Source organism: Erinaceus europaeus, chromosome 4 (genome assembly GCF_950295315.1).
Source record: "Erinaceus europaeus chromosome 4, mEriEur2.1, whole genome shotgun sequence".
NCBI lineage: Eukaryota > Metazoa > Chordata > Mammalia > Eulipotyphla > Erinaceidae > Erinaceus > Erinaceus europaeus.
In genome coordinates, this window is record NC_080165.1 from 58,428,703 (window position 1) to 58,446,769 (window position 18,067).

General features: G+C 42.7%; 1 protein-coding gene across 1 annotated transcript in view; it reads left to right on the plus strand.

Moving 5' to 3' along the window:
- The window catches only part of SCUBE3 (signal peptide, CUB domain and EGF like domain containing 3), a 159,993-nt gene that overhangs the window by 21,595 nt on the left and 120,331 nt on the right, over window positions 1-18,067 (plus strand). Inside the window, exons 3-4 of the mRNA XM_060189660.1 lie at window positions 14,687-14,825; window positions 15,036-15,140. The gene's annotated coding sequence lies outside the window, so the exon portion shown is untranslated. The remainder of the gene's footprint in view (window positions 1-14,686; window positions 14,826-15,035; window positions 15,141-18,067) is intronic.

The window sequence follows — 18,067 nt, forward strand, 5'->3', positions numbered from 1 at the left end:
GGCATAAGGAACTGGGCTCCTATGTGGGTCTTTGTGTTTCATGCCATGCTGCTTAACCCGCTGTATTATTGTCCACCCCCCCAAAAAAAATAGGTTTTTTTGTTCTTTAGTTCATCATTTGCTTTATTGAATTCTTTCACGTAAAGTGCTTAAGAAGTGAACCCATTAAATAAATAAACAACAAAAAAATTATTTCCAAGAGAGAAAGGGGACATATGATGCCAACAACTGAATTCAGGACCTCATTGAGGGTCTAACACTTTATCCACTGTTTCACTTACCAGGTTGTGAATCCAGTATAATTTTTTCTACAATAAAGTTTTAGTAATGTAACATTGGTTTGTATCATCAGTTTGGTTTTAATTGTGGCAAAATATACAAACGTAAGATCTACTACCTTAACCATTTAAAGTATATAGTTTAGTTTTGTTAAGTACATTCACATCTTGTACAAACTCTCTTCAGAACATTGTCATCTTGCAAAACTGAAACTCTATACCCATAAACAATGATTCCTCATTTTCCTCCCTAGCCCCTGGCAACCACCATTCTTTCTGTTTCTGTGAGTTTGGTTATTCTAGATCCCTCACATAGAGAAATCATACAGTATAATCATACAATATAGACCATTTACTTTTAATGCAATTAGTGATATGATTGAGGTTAAGCTTGTTATCTTAGAACTTGTTTTGCATTTGTTCCATTTATTTCGTGTTCCTTTTTTATGCTTGGTTTTGGATTAATTAACTGTGTGTGTGATTCTGTTGTAGTTCTTCTGTTGATTTGGTCACTAGGATTCTTTGTTTTGCTATCTTAGTGGTTGCCATAGGGCTTATGGTACATATGTCTCTTGAGACGCTGTCTTTAACTGATATTACAGTGCTCAGTATATAGTATAATAATTTATTATAGTGTGCTTTCACTTCTCCCCTTCTTGCCTTTATAATTTTGTTGTTATGGTTTTTACTTGTGCATATATAATAAGCCATATAGAATACAACTTTTTAAATATTTATTTTTATTCTTTTTTAAATTTGACAGGACACAGAGAAATTGAGAGGGAATATAGAGGGGCAGAAAGAAAGACACCAGCAGCATTACTTCACCACTTACGAAGTTTCCCCGGTACATATGGGCATCAAGAGCTTGAGCCCAGGTCCTTGTGCATGGTGACATGTGTACTCAACTAAGTGTGCCACAACCTGGGTCCCCATTTGGAGTATTTTATTCAGTGGTGCATGGTTTACAAAGTTTTCCAGACAATGGTAGAAACAAGCAATGTTTCTAGCTCTGTGTGAATCTTTAATCCTCTCATCCTCTCAGATTTTTTTTCTCTCTTGCTTTTTTTTGCCTCCAAGGTTATTGCTGGGGCTCAGTGCCACTACAAATCCACTGCTCCTGAAGGCCATTTCCCCCCCCCCCTTTTTGATGCCCTTGTTGTTTATTGATTTTTTTTTCTTAAGGCAAATATTTATTTACTCATTTTGTATGTGAAAGAGAAAGTGAGAGGTGAGGGAACCAGTGCTGGGGATCAAAGCAGGGCCTCCTCTATGCAAGTGTGCACTTCCCTGCCGATCCCCTCCCTGGGGGAAGAAACTGATCTAGCCTCAACTTTGGAAGTTTCCCTAACACTCCTGGATCAATCATGCTGAAAACTTGAGCTCTAGATCTCTGTGCAGCTTTCTTCAATTCAGTGCTCTCATGCAAATTCAGGCCGTGGGAGGGGCCATAGCACTTGGGCTCTCTGGACTTTGAGGTTTGTGTCCATACAGAGAATTCTCAGCTCTGCAAATTTACTGAGATTTACCTGATTTCTCTCTCCCCATGCTGCTGCTGGGAACCCTTTGAAGCAGTAAGACTGGGCAGTTGCAGAACTTACCTTGTTTGCTTTTCCATCTCTCAGTATTTATCCTTCATTGATTGCAAATTATCATTTTGTGTATTTTGTTGGCTTTAAAATATTTTTGTTTCAAGGGGGATTGGAAACTCAGTCCCTATTGTTGCTCCATGTTGGCTGGAAGTCCTTCTTCTCTTCAAATTCTTAAGTAAGTGTGTGTGTGTGTGTGTGTGTGTGTTGTTTTTTTTTCATAGAAACAGAGAGGTAGATAGAGAGAGGTTGAAAGAGACCACACCACCAAAATTTCCTTCAGTGTGGTGGGGGTTGGGCTCAAACCTGGGCTGTGCACATAACAAAGCAGCACACTCTGAGTGAGTTATTTCACCAGCCTCTCTAATTCTTTTCCTCTCTTTTTTTTTAAATAGATTTTATTTTTATTGTTGTTGTTGGATAGGACAGAGAGAAATGGAGAGAGGAGGGGAAGACAGAAAGGGGGAAATAAAGACAGACACCTGCAGACCTGCTTCACCACCTGTGAATCGACGCCCCTGCAGGTGGGGAGCCCGGGGCTCGAACCGGGATCCTTACACCAGTCCTTGCGCTTTGCGCCATGTGCACTTAACCCGCTACACTACCGCCCGACTCCTTCTTTTCCTCTTTTTTATTGCACTAGAACAGTGCTTCTTGAGTTAATTCAGTTCATCTTTACAAGTAGTAAAGAAAATTTTGTTTAAAAATTCCACTGTAGGGGGAACAGGGTGGTGGCTCATCCTGTAGAGCGTACATGTTACAATGCATAGGACCCACGTTCAAGGCCCTGGTCCTCACCTGCAGGGAAAGTTTCATGAGTGGTGAAGCACTGATGCAGGTATCTCTCCTCTTTGTCTCTACTCCTCTTTGTCTCTGTTTCTCACCTCTATAAAAAAAATGGCCGCTGTGAACAATGGAGCCATGCAAACACCCAACCCCTGGTAGAAAAAAAAAATCAGTTGTAGGTCATGGGATTAATGTTTCAAGTGTTTGATAACCACTGTAATTCTTATTGAAATGAAGACCAAATTCAGCTGTAAAATTGCACAGATGCAGATTTAAAATTTAGAGACTAGGACATATGATAAAAAAAGTACTTAAAATGCTTGCTTCACATAAGACTGTCTTAATTTTTTAAATGTATTTATTTTTGTGGAGCTGGGATCTGATACCTGTGCATTTTGCCACTCCTGCTCTGTCTTTTCTTTTAGATAAAGAGAGGCATGGGAAGGGAGGTAGAAATCACAGTACCAGAGCTTCCCCAAGTGTCATGGCCCTTCCCATGTGCCAGGGTTCTAACCTGGATTGTGCAATGGCAAGGCAGACACCCTACCCATTGAACTACTCTTTGGGATATGGTGGTACTGGGGATTGAACTTGGAACCTCACAGCCTCAGGCATGAGAGTCCTTTGCATAACCATTATGCCATCTCTCAGCCCAATTGTTTTCTAACTTACAGAAAATAATTAACTTGCAGATCAGGAGGTAGCACAGTGGATAAAACATTGGTCTCTGAAGCATGAAAACCTGAGTTCAGTTAGCAACATCACATGTGCCAGAGTAATATGCTGGTTCTTCCTTTTTTAGTTGTTTTGTTTTTCACCTCCAGGGTTATTGCTGCTGCTCGGTGCCTCCACCACAAATCCACTGAAGGCCATTTTCTCCATTTTGTTGCCCTTGCTGTTATTGTTGTTGGACAAGACGGGGAGAAATTGAGAGAGGAGGGGAAAACAGAGGGGGAGAGAAAGACACCTGCATACCTGCTTCACCACTTGTAAAGCAACCCCCCTGCAGGTGGGGAGCTAGGACCTTCATCCTTAAGCTGGTCCTTGTGTTTCGTGCCTTATGTACTTAACCTGCTGTGCTACCGCCTGACCCTCACGCCCACCCTTTTTTTTTCCCACCAGGGTTATTGCTGGGGCTCAGTGACTGCATCACAAGTCCACTGCTCCCAGTGGCCATTTCTTCCATGTTTTTTTTCTTTCTATTTTTTATTTGACAGGACAGAGAGAAGTTAAAAGGGCATCGGAGATAGAGAGGAGGAGAGAAAGATGCAGACCTGCTTCAATGCTCATGGGGGGGAGTGGTTGGAACCTGAGTCTTTGTGCATTCTCTCTCTTTCTCTCTCTCTAGTAAATAAATGAACTTCAAATAGGAAAATACAGAAAACATGATGAATACAAGACCAATACACTGGTAGCAGAAATCATGTTTACTGTCACTGCTAGAGTCTCTCTGATGCCTGACTCATAGTAAACTCTCAGTACATACATAAGGGACAATTAAATGAATAGAATATTTTTAGGGCAGAGTATTTTTTATACTTCATCACCAATACTATTTTATTATTTATATTATATTAATTATCTATTTTCTATATTATTATTTATATTATTCCAATAACATCTCTGTCAGATAGATCTATCTTTCCTTTGATAAGCTGAGACTCTATTTACAATGGATCCATGTCTATTCTGGTCTTTTTGCAATATGCTCCATTGCCTTCATTGTAAGTCCTTGTTTTGTCAGATGAAGTTGACATAAATCAGTATTTCCTTCTCTGGAAGAGAGGCCAACATTTTGATTTGGAAATCGTAAATGAAGAGGTTTGGCCTTTGCTCTTGAAAGCACCAGACTTGCATAACACTTTTCAGTTCTAGCTTAATTCTTGTAGATTCTTGGGGCTCCAGTCCTATGCCTCAATCAAGCTCTCCCCCTTCTGTGACATTCACATCTTTCCAGCTCAGCTTAAGCCTTCCTTCTTCAGTGTAGCCTGTTCATGCCACAGCAATCTTGCCCTTCTGACTGCTTCTCAGAAACTAATTATTTTTTCCATTTACTTGGAATCTAATCAACTGCACTGCCTTGTTGTACCCTTTGAATTTAATGAAAACATCTGCCCCAGCCAGCTGGTAACCACCTTCAGAATTGCATGTACCTGGTACAGTCATAATAGTATCGATTGAGCACTTGTTATATACATGCCTTGTTCTAAGGGCTCCTTATGAATGCCTTCAGTCTACCTCACCCTAATACCATCTCACATTCCACATAAAGACACTGAGGTCAGGGTCCCAGGCAGAGAGCAACTGGTTAATTGCACACATTATAATGCACAAGGACCTGAGTTCAGGCCCCTGGCCCCCATCTGCAGGGGGGAAGCTTCATGAATGATGTAACAGGGCTGCAGGTGCCTCTTTTCTCTGTCTCTTTCCCTATGTCTTCTCCTCCCCTCTCAATTCCTGTCTCTGTCCAGTAATAAACAAATATGATTGGATAGAGACAGGAATTGTTATCCAATAACAATTCCTGTCTCTATCCAATCATATTTGTATTATTAATAATAAGTATTATTGGATAAAGACAGAGAGAAATTGAGAGGGGAGGAGAAACAGAGAGATACCTGTAGTTCTACTTTACCACTTGTTTAGTTTTCCCCTTGCAGGTGGGGACCAGAGGCTTGAACCTGAGTCCTTGTGCACTGTAATGTGTATGTTTAACCAGGTGCACCAACACCTGGCCCCAATAAATAAAACAATTAAAAAAAAAGATACTGAGGTCAGTAGAGTTAAGTCACTTGCCCAGGGTGACCAGCAGAGCCAGGATTCAATTCAAGCTTTCTAGCTTTTAGTCTGAACCCCAATCACTGTGTATACCATTTACAAAGTATAGTAGTTACTCTACAAATTTGTTGGATACATGAAAGCATGGAGATTTGACCTGTAGAGGAGATGCATTTCCAGTGAGACCCTGTTCTGCTGCTTTCACAATTCTGCCCGTTTCCCCATCACAGCTCATGTATTGTTGCTGTTGTTTCCAGAGTGGAGCCTGTGTGGCCCAGGAAGAAAAAGAAAGGATAGGAAGTGAGATGCCTACATTGCTTTCCTGACTTTGTCCCTTGCAGGCTAGGCAAAGAGCAAGTTGGAACAGTTCTTCCTACCACTCTCTTGCTCTCAGACTCAGCCAACAAACTGAAACTGAGAGAGGCAGAAAAGGAAGTCTGAGGGGTAGCACCATCCTCAGGATCACTGCTTTCTGAAGCTCCTGCCTCATAAGGCTCAGTCAACTGGATATGCCTTTAGCTTATTGGAGTCTGGCCGGATTTACAGAGATAAAATCAATCTGACCCTTAATTCCTCAAATGTAATTTATGGGCTTGCCTTCTGTGTGCTACAACACGTCTGGCTATCCAAAATCTGGTAATTATTTATGTAAACACATTGTCCTGCCTGTGTAGAATATAATTGGACTCAAAGAGCAAGAATTGGGGACTTACACAGTGGAGCCTGGGCCGAAACCTTCCTTTTGAAAACACCTGAGTCTTTGAAAATTTCCAAGTGGCTTATGGATAGCTTTAACCAGACAAAAGGTGTGTGTGTGGGGGGGGAGAGCATAGATTTTTTTTAAACAATAAAAATGTATTACTAGTGGTCTGGGATGTGATACTGTGGATAAAGCACTGGACCCTCAAGCATGACATCCCAAGTTCAATCCCTGGCAGCACATGTAACAGAGTGATGTTTGGTTCTTTCTCTCTTTCCTGCTATCTTTCTCATTAATAAATAAATGAAATATAAAAAATGTATTATTATATTTTTAACCAGAGTACTGCTCAGCCCTGGCTTATAGTGATACTGGGGATCGAACCTAGAACCTCAGAACATCAGGTCTGGAAGTTTTTTTTGCATAACTACTATGTTATCTCCCTAGCATACTACAAATAAAACTAATTTTGTTGTTATTACTGTTTTGTTTCCTTCTTTAGCAGGCCTAGAAAAATCTACTCCCAACCATGACCAGGTTTAGTAGGTCTTTTCAGAGATAGGATAAAGACACCCCAACCATCCTGGCTGGACCCAAACAGAAAGGACATGAGGCCTGGGGTGGAGAACTCTACAGATTGCTTCATTGTCTGTTGGAACATGAGTTTTATACTCCCACTAAGAATAAACAGGATTAGAAATGTAATGCTGTTTGGAAAAGAGGAGAGAGATGGCTGGTGAAGGAGTAAGGTCTTTGTTTTTCATTCATGCTGTGAGCTCCCCAAGAACCTCTGCTGTACATACACACACACACACACACACACACACACACACACACACACATACACATGAGACACACACATGAGAGCCAAGATGATTAGGGGAAGAAAACGAGCTGATTGGACCAGATGGTTCAAGAAGTGCTTCCAGGAGGCTGCTGGGGTGGATGAATCTGCATCTTTAAATAATGATTTCTGAAAGGCTCAAATTGTTTCTTAAACAACTGCACTGAACTCTCAGCTTTCATCTATTTTTATGGCACCTCTTCTGGTTGAAGGCAGGACTGTTGGCCTCTGACTAGCAAGGTACTGAGAAATCCCTCATCCTTGCTATAGCCAGTGAGAAATCCATTTCCTAAAAGAAAAATAAATCTTTAATAATCAGAGTGCTTTGAAAAATGGATTTCAGGCAGAGACCTCCAGCCCTGGATAATCTGAACACACCCCCCCAGTTCTAGTGCCAGCTGGGGTACTTATTTCCTCAGTAGCCAAGGGCTAGCCAATTAACCTCAGTTTCCCCATCTGTAAAATGGGGTTAATAATGCTTACCTGTTCCAGGAGTGCTGTGAGGTTTTAATTGGGTAATAGTTATGGAGCCCTTTGATGTAGTAAGTTTTATTAACTTCCAAGGGATTCCCCGAGGGCAGAAAAAGCAGTTAAAACCTAAGAGAGAAGAAAGGCACTGAGACGCAAAGCTTGGCTAAAGGTTTCACCACCAGCTCTAATTTCAGCACACAGTTCAGCTGCTCCAGTGTTTGTGGAAAGTGATGTCTGTTTGGGGGCTGTTTGAATGGCATTTGGGGAAGGGAGAAACTGAATATTGTCTCAGAAGGAGCTGGCTTTCAGATGGGGAAGGGTAAAGGCAAACAAATAGCTTTAGCTTGATCAAAGCAAGATCATTCTCTAGCCTAATTTCTAATAGCAAGATCCCAGTGATGGAACTATGTTGGTGTTAATCTCAGGTTTGGGAGATTAAGTTTAGTACTGTTCCCCCAGCTTCTGGTTTACTGCTTCCCAATAGTGAGGGAACTCAAACTCTGGCCTCTAATCAAGGTTCCTGCCTGACTAGAGAAAGGGTGCGGACCATATTGAATAAAGGTCAGCATAAGGGGGACTTTTCAAGCTTCATTACTCATATCCAAGTGGAAAGGTCTAAGTCCCTAGGTTAGTTCTGTGCCTCAGTTTCTCACTTCACAAAAATTATTTTAATCACACATCCTTCCCTTAAGGATCCAAATAATTAAGATTTGGAATGTAAACATGCACTAAATTATAAAGCATGCTCAAAGTTCTTTGTGACTTAAAAAAAAATTCTCAGTTATTTGGCTAATTGTACTTCAAGTCAAATCATTTAGTACCAGAAACACCATACTCCCCTCTAACTTTTCATCCGCTACCCCTGTGTTTAGTATCCACAAATCTGTCAACTAATTGAGTGTCAGTTACACAGACATATCCCAGAAGGGTGACCAGCTCATCTTGGTCTGCCTAGTGCTGTCCAAGGGTCAGCCCTAAAAGTCCCATATTCCCAGAAGCCTCACTCCCATAGCAGGCAAAAAAAAAAAAAAGTCCTCTAGCTGGCTAGAAATGCCGATTGCTATTTCCTGAGAAGCCGGTTCTTGCATCTTTATCACGGAGAAGCATGTCATGGGAATAGGTACCATAGTATGACAGAGGTGCACTGGGCAGGAGGGCTTCTTTTTTGTTTGCTTTTTGGCTTTTTTGTTTGTTTGGTTGGTTTTTTTCTTTTCTTTCTTTTTTTTTTCCTTTTGGCTACCAGGGTTATCATTGGGGCTGGGTGACTACACAATAAACCCACTGCTCTGGGGGGCCATCCCGGCCACTCCCCCCCCCCCCCCCCCCCCGCTGACACACACACACCCTTTCCCCTCTCTCTTATTTGATAGTGTTACAGCTCTTGAGTATTGCAGCTCTAAGGCAGAGGAAGAACATGAAGGGCAGGTTGTTATGCTTATTTCTCCTCGATGGTTTCAGGAGATTCATGATTCCTACCAAAAACCTGAACAACCTACCGCTTTGGCAATCAGCTTTTATTCTTACTAGGGGCGCTTAACCCGCTATACCACCGCCTGGCCCCTAGCTTTTATCCTTTTCAAACTGGGTGTAGCTGATTTGTTACAGAAAAGAGCGCAATATGATTGGTTACAAACTGAATCAAAAGGGGTGAGTGGATTGGTTGCAGAGTCCTCCAAGGTTTTGTTACAGACAGAATCCACCAAGGTTCCCACTTGGGGCACTGGAATGCAGAAGTGAGAGAGTCTCACCACTTGCAGTGGTTTTCTCTCCTCCTTCTTCATTCTTAGTTTGTGGGCATTTCATTTCAGTAAAACAAAGAAATTGAGAGGGGAGAAGGAGAAAGAGAAAGAGACACTTGCAGCCCTGCTTCATTGATCACAAAGCTGCCTCAAATGTAGATGTGGAGGGCAGACTTGAAAGCGGGTCCTTGTATAGTAGCATCTATGTTCTACCAGATGAACCACTGCTGTCCTCCTTCTACTGCAGATCTGACCTGTGGCCTCAGTTTCCTCCTTCCCCTGGGGAGGAGGTGTGATGCAATGCCTTCTCACCTTTCCCTCCAGAAGAAAACACAGATTTGTCCAGCAATTAGCCCAGCCCCACAGGGGATGTCCTGTGGTTTTTAACAAGAGATGCCAGTGGTGGGAATACGATGGGGGACCCAGGTCCATTTCTGCATGTGGAATTCAGCTCCTGCTACCCACTGGATCCTTTATAATAACCTTTCTCAGTGAGTGGCAAGAACAGAGTGAGGAATGTCGCTCACAACTGAATGTTGTCCCTAGTTCTTTAGATCACTTTCCTTCCTAAAATAAACGCCTTGTGCCCTAAGGTTCAAAACTTTCCCAAGGCAGGCCGGGCAGTGGTGCACCTGGTTAAGCGCACAATAGTGTGACACGCAAGGACCAACTCAAGAATCCTGGTTCGAATCCTGGATTAGTAGTGCAGGCACTGAGCCTCAGGGATAACCCTGGAGGCAAAAAAAAATTTTTTTTTTTTTTTACTAAGGCTGTGCTAGATTAAAATTTGACAAAATAAAACACTGAGTTCAAAATGTAAAACCACTGAAAATATGGAAGTCATTTCCCTAGTCACAATTTATTAAGTTACACTTGTTTTAGTGAGATTAATTTTTCTCTAGGCATATTTCATTTTACAAAGTGAATAAAGGTAAAGGGAAATACCTCCTGTTAAAGGAAGCGGAATCACAGCCATCATACATTTATTTTGTCTTTGTTTTCCAGAACTGAACCCCACCGAACCCCTGCTGGCATGCCCCTTTTGTTTGACCCAGGTAGAAATGGGGAGACATTAGGGTTGAATTGTTTTGGTGAGAGCACTTACTTCTAGGGGTCAGTTCTTTTACTGGGCCCTGGAGAGCAGCTTATGTTAATGAAATCAATCTCTTGACAGATCAGAGCCTGGCCTTAGGAGTATAAAAGCAAAAAATCTTTTTTACACTGAGAAGAAATGGGAAACAATGATTGAATAAAAGCCGCCCTCGGCAACCTCCCCCAACCCTGCCCCATCAGAAAACAGTCCTGTTTCAATTTCACCACTGAGCTCAGCTGGCCTGCTCCAGACGTCCAGACCTCGCACTCTATAAATCGTCTCTGCCCTTACTCCAGAGTTGCTGACTATATGTATTTTGGGTCCCGGCATTAATTCCCTCATCCTTGGCTGGTGACATTAAGATTTGTAACTGATAGAATGTGTTTTTAATGTATTTCCTGCAGGTTGCTATTAAATAAATCAAATTCTTCTGAACTTGCAAAAGGTTCTGTTTCCATTAAACAACAACTAAAAAGTGTTCTGGGAAGAATTTCCCCCAGCCTCCAGATGGACAAGGCAGCCAGCAGGGTCTGGGGCTCTGGAATTTTCTGCTTAGCTCTGCCACTCACTTTTCCTCCTTCAGTCAAGTCTGCTCTCCTCTCTGGGCCTCTCTCTCTCTTTCCTGGATATGAAATGAAGGTAAATATTTGTCTATGAGATGAGGGTGCTATAAGGATTAATTGGTTGGTGCTTGGGGAAGCCTTTGAAGATAAAAGACACTCTCAGCAGATGTTAAGTAAACTCATAATGTGTCTGGTTTTAATGAGCCAGGTGAAGCCAGTGGGGATGGCTGGAGATTAACTGTGCCTAGTCCAGAGCCTGCCTGTATGGACAGTACTGAAAACTGGGTGGAGCTCCCCACTGGCTCAGTGGGTTTCATACCATCATTATTCTTCCTGGCTCCTGGCACTAGGCCTGGCACATTGGTATCTATAAATACATGCAGAAGGAGCTGAATCGGAATTTAACCCAGGCTCTCAAGCCACAGAGAGCCGGGTCTCAGACTTCCCCAAATATGCTTACTCCCCACCATTCTAACCTATAGCTCGGGCAAGTTACTAATTAGTTTTGCAACTCCCAGTTCCATTTACCAGTGGGAATAGTCAGTGTTCCTAACTCCCAGGTTATGGCGAGGATTTATCATAAAAATGTCTAACAGCAATAGAACACTCAATGAATGCCAGACATTAAGCTCTTTACCCTCAGGATGTCTTATACCAATTCAAGAAGGAGGACTGTGTATTATTCTTATTCCCATTCTAAGAGTGACAAGTTTGAGGCACAGAGGGATTACTTGGGAGTTTAGACAAGGCCCAAAAGTCTTTGCACATGAAGTGAAATGCTGCATTGCACATAGTGGAGCAGTGAACACATCATAAGTGTGCAACAGAATTCTCAGAGTTTGCCTGATTTCCCAGCCCACAATGAAGAGATGCACAATGAGGGTAAGAGCATAGGGCCCTGGACTAGAGTAGACACTGGCAGGCTTCAGAGTTGTGCTAATATACCAGGCATGTACGCACCCAACCAAGCTTTGGAAAGGTAAGTCTACTTAGGGTGACCCTATTTGGGCCCAGTGATAATTTGCCAAATATGGCAAATATGGGCTTGAGAGGTGGTTCAGCAGTGGAGCACAGACCTTGCGTGTGTGAAGCCCTGAGCTTGCTCCCCTGCGTGATTTGAAAACAAGAAGGGGGAGTCGGGCAGTAGCACAGCGGGTTAAGCGCACGTGTCGCAAAGCACCAGGACCGGCAAGGATCCCGGTTCGAGCCCCTGGCTCCCCACCTGCAGGGGGGTTGTTTCACAGGCAGTGAAGCAGGTCTGTGTGTGTCTATCTTTCTCTCCTCCTCTCTGTCTTCCCCTCCTCTCTCCATTTCTCTCTGTCCTATCCAACAATGACAACATCAATAATAATAATAACTACAACAACAATGAAAAACATCAAGGACAACAAAAGAAAATAAATAAAATATTTTAAAAAGGTAAAAAAAATTAAAAAAAAGAAAACAAGGACAAAAACAAATGGAACAGCATAAATGGCAGGAAAAATGCCTCTTTTTTCTCTCAAAATGTTCTCTCTCAAAAAAAGAAGGAGAAAAAGGAGAAGGAGAAAAGAAAGAGAGGAAAGAAAGAAAGGAAGAAAGAAAAAAGAAAGAAAGAAAAAGGAGAAAAAAGGCATGTCATGCCAAATCATCCATCTCAAAGGCAGGCTTAAGTTATAAGGTTCAAATGCTAAGACATGGCAGCTCCTAGGACTGTGCTGTGCTTTACTGCCAGGTTTCTTGGAAGGTGTAGTTGTATTGCTTCTATTCCAGGCAAAATAAGACTGAACCAAGCAGTCAACTTTGAGTCCATGTGAGGAGCCAGAAGGGGAAACCAAGGCCCATGGAAAAATGATTTCACACCCCCAGAATGTGACATCACAGTACAGGCTTGACATAGAAAGGGAAGCAGCTAAAGGTGCCTGGGGAAGCCTCTGGTTAGAACAGAAATAGCTTCAGCAACTGCTGCTGGTGATGGGAAGGTGGAATTGGAATTTTGTTTAAATATTAGGTTGTTTTGAGAAGTCTGACTAAAGTGAAAGTCCCCATTTAAAAAGTTGACTCTACCTTGAAATTGATTGGTGTTTCCACACCCCATGTTGACTAAGACCTTGGAAAACAAACTTCCTGGTAGATCCTGACTCAAATCACTTGGGAGCTCATGCTTCAAGGTACAATCCCCTAGCTGTGAGCAAAGGGACTGGGCCAAGAAAAACCCCGAACCTGTGTTTATGAAAAAGCAAACATATCCCAAAGGTAGGCCCAAGTCCTAGCTGGCTTTGGGCACAGGCCCTTCAGGAAAGAGCATGCAAATTTGAAGGGTGCCCTGGCACAGCTTAGCCCCATTTCAGAGAACCCTTCTTAGGAAAAAAAAGCATAGGGCAACAAGAACAGGCAGACTGGGAGACTCCTTGTATTGAGCATCCACTAAACCCTGCAGTACAGCCACAATAAATGTGTACATATCATAATGTTCATTTTCTCAATGTGGAAAGAGGCTCAGGAGGTCAAGCTGGGTGACCTATGTCCCAGTTACCCCAATTTGTCTATTTTGTGATTGTCCCAGCATATCATCTTGACTTTCTTCACCATGTTTAGAAGTTCCTGCATTTGGATGATGAATGAAATGGACATCCTAGGTTAAGTGAATTGTCCAGATTTAACCAGCTAATGAGAGGTAGAGTTGGGATTTGAATTCAGGTCATCCTCAATTGAAAAAGCAAATACTAGGGATGGGGTGGGGTGGGGGAAGGGGTATTGACTGCAAAAAACTGTGGGGGAGCTCCAAGCCTTCTTCCCTCCACTTTTATCTCAGGCCTCTGGAAGCTTGTCTGATGTATCTTATGCAGGTAGGAGCACACCATTCTCAGCAGACAAAACATACACCTTCAGTCAACCCACTGTAGTGTGTTTGTTTTGTCTGCCAAGTGCATTTCTATCAGCTCCTCCATGTTAAAGATGTAAGAACTGCCTTCCCAGCTCTGGAGCCGTAGCCTACCAGCTCACTCCACAAACTGGGCCTCCCTCTTCATTAGGCTGGTTGCCCTGGTACCCACCCTCAACCTTCCCTGAGACACAGTTTAAATTTATTGCTGCAAGTACCTCTGTGACATCTTTTTATTTCTTGGGATCACAGAACTTATCCAATCCAAGTGCATTTGTACCAAATAAGAAACCAAATCCAGGTAAGTCATCTATGACTTGCCCAAGGCCACAGAGCTGAAAATTGAAGCTCAAAGACAGGTCTCCTCATTCTGAGGCTAATGTTCTTTCAAGATAAATAAGTTCTCCAGTTGGCCCACTTCTGCCTTTCATCTGCTGTGTGGTCTTAGTAAGTCACTAAACTTCTCTGAACTTCAGTTTGCTCATCAAAATATATGGAGATCGTGACAATGATTACAGCATTCAGAAACATGAGACTCAGATGAGATCACACACACAACTGTTCCAGTGTCTGGTGTTTAAAATACTTATAAAGGTAACAGTTAATATACTTGCTTTTCTTCAACTTCATACTATCTTTTCCTCAGTTTTAGTTTCTTTGGAAATCACACCACATGACTAATTTTTATCATCAACCAACCCCCCTCCTTTTTTTTTCCACACACAAAGCTGCTAACACATTACACCCATGAACTATTATTCTCACAAACTTGCTTTGTTCTCTCCCTCAGAGGGAGTGTCAGGCTCGCAGCTCCTCAGATTAGATTTCATCCTATTAGAGGCTGCCTATCTTTCTGGCCCATCGGGACTGTCTTTTTGCATCTGAGATTTGGAGGCAAAGGAAAGATGATAACCATGTGAAAACCACAAAGGCTGAACCACGTGAGCCTCCAGCCTGACCTCTTTTTCTTTCTCCCATCTAGGGTCCATGAACACCGGCCCAGCTGCCCAGTGAGCTGACCCCTTCAAGCCTGACCAGCCATGTTGACGTTCTGCAGGCAATTGTCTGCAGAGGAGCCCTTGTGCCCCTTTTGAAGTTCAGTGGAGTGAAGTGTAATCTAAGTGAGCTGGAACACATTTTGATAAAGCAGCTTCCACAGCCAGGGGCCCCTTTTGGGCAAAACGATTAACATGGGAGGCTGAGTTGGAGCTGAGCTTTCCTGTCTGGGTCCTCCGGCCCTTCTGTTGGCCTTTGATCACAGGACATTAGGATACTAGCACTCAGAGGGATAATTTAACCTTACCCCCACCTCTTTTTTTTTTTTCCATTAGTTAACAAATGAGGAAACTAAGGCCTGGACAAAAAGTGGCTTGTCTGAACTGAAGTCACACAGCTGGTGAGGAACAGATCCAGTGCTAAGACCCTTGTCCACACAGGTTAAGTGTTCTCATGATCTACAAAATGGCGAAGGTGTGGGTAAATGGGGAGGGGGATGGTCAGTGAACGAGAAAGAGAGAAATAGGGAGCACAGTTCAATCGTGGAAGACTTAGACTCCCTCTCTGGGGAGCCCCTGAAGGCCCTGATATCTACACACAGACCAGGCCAGAGGACAAAGGGAGAAACCCATGTAAATCTGGGTAATCCCCATAGCCACTCAGAAGAAGCATGGCTACATTATTAGTCTCACAATGCTAGGAGGAACTCGCTGGGGTTGGTGGTGCAGACGGGAAGGCCTTCCTGAAAGACCCAGTGCCTCTGTACATTTTGCCCTGGTAAATGACTTTGCAGTAATCTGGATAAAGAATAGGGTGATGTTAGAATCAACCTCATGATGTAGCAGTGGGGATTAAACTATGTTTAGAGCAATGCCTGATACACACTTAGTAGAACCGGCTGCCACCACCTTTACCAGAATATCTGCTATTCTTCCCCCCCTCCCAAGATTTATTTATTGAGAATAAGAAAACCTGAGCATTACTTTGGCACCTGAATTCAGATTTCCACCATTGCACCACCTCCCGGGCTGCACATCTGTTGTTCTTACCCACCACCACCAGGGCTGATTCAGTCACTGAGGCTGATTTGGTCACATATCCTAAGGAGAAAGGAAAGCTTTCTGGTAAAGGGTGCACTTGCTGGATTTCTCCTTCAGATGTCAAGGGGGCCTAGAGGTCACAGGAGCACCCCATAAAAACTGGGGTCATAGGTGGTGCTCCACAATGGGGAAAGTTTGACTGTGTGTCCTAAGGTTATTTCCAGCATGTCCCTGGCTCCCCAGATGCTGCTCTGAGTTTCCAGAGCACCTGAGAAAGAGAGTCATCTCATCTTGCACATTTTTGCCTTCCTTCCTGGTCTCTGGGGAGGCCTGTCAGATGTAGAGATCTGGAGTAGGGCTCCCCCAGTCTGAATACCAACAGAGTCCCTTAAGACATGAAGGTGATGTCCCCACCTTAGTGAGTCAGGACACGGAGGTAAGGAACTAGGTTTTTCTTTTCGGCACTAGAATGTCATTCTTCCTAGTTACTCATTGCTTTGGCTACTATGAGAATGAGCTGGCATTCCTAGCGAGCAGTGGGGTGGAGGGAGCACAGAGCCTGCTGAAAGGCTCAGCCTATAGACACTGCACAAATGCAGTGTGTCCATAGTCCATTTTTAGTATGTTCTATATTTGACTTGTTCTTAGCTTTTTCTTCGAGTCTTAACTCTTTGGGAACCGAACCCAGGCCATTTCCTCATGGTGAAACTACTCACAGCAACTAATAGCTGATTTTCACTGTGGACACACAAAGGTATGAGTAGCTTGTGAGCTGGCACCTCCTTTGCAGTGTTCTCTCTTCCCTTCCTTGACTAAGTATGTCTCAGACAGCAAGTGATCTGTGAAGAGACAGAAATAAAGATAGACTTTTTTTTCTAAATTTCTTTATTGGGGAATTAATGTTTTACATTCAACAGTAAATACAATACTTTGTACATGCATAACATTTCCCAGTTTTCCATATAACAATACAACCCCCACTAGGTCCTCTGTCATCCTTTTTGGACCTGTATTCTCCCCACCCACCCACCCCAGAGTCTTTTACTTTGGTGCAACATGCCAATTCCAGTTCGGATTCTACTTGTGTTTTCTCTTCTGATCTTGTTTTTAACTTCTGCCTGAGGGTGAGATCATCCCATATTCATCCTTCTGTTTCTGACTTATTTCACTTAACATGAATTTTTCAAGGTCCATCCAAGATCGGCTGAAAACGGTGAAGTCACCATTTTTTACAGCTGAGTAGTATTCCATTGTGTATATAGACCACAACTTGCTCAGCCACTCATCTGTTGTTGGACACCTGGGTTGCTTCCAGGTTTTGGCTATTACAAATTGTGCTGCCAAGAACATATGTGTACACAGATCTTTTTGGATGGGTGTGTTGGGTTCCTTATGCTATATCCCCAGGAGAGGAATTGCAGGATCATAGAGTAGGTCCATTTCTAGCTTTCTGAGAGTTCTCCAGATTGTTCTCCACAGAGGTTAGACCAATTTACATTCCCACCAGCAGTGCAGGAGGGTTCCTTTGACCCCACAACCTCTGCAGCATTTGTTACTGTTACCTATTCTGTTTGTTTTTTTAAAGAATTTATTTATTTATTCATGAGAAAGATAGGAGAGAAAGAACCAGACGTCACTTTGGTCTATGTGCTGCCAGGGACTGAACTCAGGACCTCATGGTTGAGAATCCAATGCTTTATCTGCTGCGCCACCTCCTGGACCACGCTGTTACCTTTTCTGATGTATGACATTCTCACAGGAGTGAAGTGGTATCTCATTGTTGTCTTTATTTGCATTTCTCTGACAATCAGAGATGTGGAGCATTTTTTCCTGTGTTTTTCAGCCTTTTGGATCTCTTCTGTGGTGAATATTCTGTCCATGTCCTCTCCCCATTTTTTGGATGGGGTTATTTGTTTTCTTGTTCTTGTTCTTGAGTTTGGCAAGCTCTTTATATATTTTTGGTTATTAGGCTCTTGTCTGATGTATGGCATGTAAAGATCTTCTCCCATTCCGTGAGGAGTCTCTTGGTTTGGGTAGTGGTTTCTTTTGTTGTGCAGAAGCTTTTTAATTTGATGTAGTTCCATAGGTTTATACTTGTCTTAGTCTTCTTTGTAATTGGATTTGTTTCATTGAAAATATCTTTAAAATTTTATGTGGAAAGAGTTCTGCCAATATTTTCCTCTAAGTATCTCATAGTTTCTGGTCTAACATTCAAGTCCTTGATCCACTTGGAATTTACTTTTGTATTTGGTGAAATATAGTGGTTCAGTTTCATTCTTTTGCATGTTTCAAACCATTTTTTCCAACACCATTTGTTGAAGAGACTC